The sequence below is a fragment of the Lemur catta genome (assembly GCF_020740605.2).
Source record: "Lemur catta isolate mLemCat1 chromosome 10 unlocalized genomic scaffold, mLemCat1.pri SUPER_10_unloc_1, whole genome shotgun sequence".
Classification (NCBI taxonomy): Eukaryota; Metazoa; Chordata; class Mammalia; order Primates; family Lemuridae; genus Lemur; species Lemur catta.
In genome coordinates, this window is record NW_025423732.1 from 1236303 (window position 1) to 1238949 (window position 2647).

The following is a 2647-nucleotide window of genomic DNA, read 5'->3' on the forward strand; positions in this document are numbered from 1 at the left end:
CCTTAAGCATACCAGAGTTTTCACAGACGAAACAGGCTGAGGCCCATTAATCTTGGCATTTCCAATAGTTGGTCCTAGAGACTACCAAGAATGTGTTTTTTTAAGTATTATTCCGTTGTGGTTTCAGCATTATTTTCAGAAACCGAGCAGGGTTCTCCCATTAGCATAAGAATCCTGCCTGGTAGTTGAGATTTCATGGTGGGGTGTAAGTGCGGGGCTTCTGTCAGCCCTGCCTTTGATTTGTTTACCTCCAGAGTTGGAAAGTGCATAGTTGCGTGAGATGGGAAAAGTGTGGATCGTGCTTCAGATTTCATCCTGACACTTTGAAATGACCAGTGTGTTGGTAATTATTTGCCATTTCCATGGCGTTTGGCACCGTAATAGTCATGAGGTCGGTCTCTGAATCCTGAAGCCTATGATGCTTTTTGCAGAGAAACCTCTGCTGAGGCCCAGGTAACTTGCTATTTCCCCTAGCTGGCACAGGAGCCTTGGAAGATAGGATTGTTTTCAGTATTATTTCACCATTTTTTCACCACTGTTTCAAGAACGGGAGCCCTTTTCAACCGTTAGCGGAAGAATCCTTCTTTGAAGATGAGATATTTTTCTGGGGTGGCAAGTGCAGGGCCTCTGTCAGTCCTGGGTTTGTTGGACTAGCGCCAGACATGAGAAGTGCGCCTTTGTGGGACAGGTGAATAGTGCGGATCCTGTTTCAGTCTAAAGACTGAAACAGGATCCGCACTTTTCACCGTTCCTTTCAGAGTCATTTGATTCATCAGCTAGGAATGGCGATTGCTTCTCCAGACCAATCGAAGGCTAGGCCAAAGTACCTCGATCTTTCCCAGAGGTGTGTGGCCCAACTTTTGAAAGAACGGCTAAGTGGAGAACTATTTGGTATTTTTCCTAAGCACTTTTCACCGTAATTGTCCTAAGGTTGGTCTCTGCATCCTTAAGCATACCAGTGTTTTCACAGACGAAACAGGCTGAGGCCCAGTAATCTTGGCATTTCCAATAGTTGGTCTTAGAGACTACCAAGAAAGTGTTCTTTTAAGTATTATTCCTTTGTGGTTTCAGCATTATTTTCAGAACCCGAGCAGGGTTCTCGCATTAGCATAAGAATCCTGCCTGGTAGTTGAGATTTCATGTTGAGGTGTAAGTGCGGGGCTTCTGTCTGCCCTGCCTTTGATTTGTTTACCTCCAGAGTTGGAAAGTGCATAGTTGCGTGAGATGGGAAAAGTGTGGATCGTGCTTCAGATTTCATCCTGAGACTTTGAAATGACCAGTGTGTTGGTAATTATTTGCCATTTCCATGGCGTTTGGCACCCTAATACTCATGAGGTCGGTCTCTGCATCCTGAAGCCTATGATGCTTTTTGCAGAGAAACCTCTGCTGAGGCCCAGGTAACTTGCTATTTCCCATAGCTGGCACAGTAGCATTGGAAGATAGGATTGTTTTCAGTATTATTTCACCATTTTTTCACCACTGTTTCAAGAACGGGAGCCCTTTTCAACCGTTAGCGGAAGAATCCTTCTTTGGAGATGAGATATTTTTCTGGGGTGGCAAGTGCAGGGCCTCTCTCAGTCCTGGGTTTGTTGGACTAGCGCCAGACATGAGAAGTGCGCCTTTGTGGGACAGGTGAATAGTGCGGATCCTGTTTCAGTCTAAAGACTGAAACAGGATCCGCACTTTTCACCGTTCCTTTCAGAATCATTTGATTCATCAGCTAGGAATGGAGATTGCTTCTCCAGACCAATCGAAGGCTAAGCCAAAGTAACTCGATCTTTCCAAGAGGTGTGTGGCCCAACTTTTGAAAGAACCGCTAAGTGGAGAAGTATTTGGTATTTTTCCTAAGCACTTTTCACCGTAGTTGTCCTAAGGTTGGACTCTGCATCCTTAAGCATACCAGAGTTTTCACAGACGAAACAGGCTGAGGCCCATTAATCTTGGCATTTCCAATAGTTGGTCCTAGAGACTACCAAGAAAGTGTTCTTTTAAGTATTATTCTGTTGTGGTTTCAGCATTATTTTCAGAACCCGAGCAGGGTTCTCGCATTAGCATAAGAATCCTGCCTGGTAGTTGAGATTTCTGGGTGGGTTGTAAGTGCGGGGCTCCTGTCAGCCCTGCCTTTGATTTGTTTACCTCCAGAGTTGGAAAGTGCATAGTTGCGTGAGATGGGAAAAGTGTGGATCGTGCTTCAGATTTCATCCTGACACTTAGAAATGACCAGTGTGTTGGTAATTATTTGCCATTTCCATGGCGTTTGGCACCGTAATAGTCATGAGGTCGGTCTCTGCATCCTGAAGCCTATGATGCTTTTTGCAGAGAAACCTCTGCTGAGGCCCAGGTAACTTGCTATTTCCCATAGCTGGCACAGGAGCCTTGGAAGATAGGATTGTTTTCAGTATTATTTCACCATTTTTTCACCACTGTTTCAAAAACGGGAGCCCTTTTCAACCGTTAGCGGAAGAATCCTTCTTTGGAGATGAGATATTTTTCTGGGGTGGCAAGTGCAGGGCCTCTGTCAGTCCTGGGTTTGTTGGACTAGCGCCAGACATCAGAAGTGCGCCTTTGTGGGACAGGTGAATAGTGCGGATCCTGTTTCAGTCTAAAGACTGAAACAGGATCCACACTTTTCACCGTTCCTTTCAGA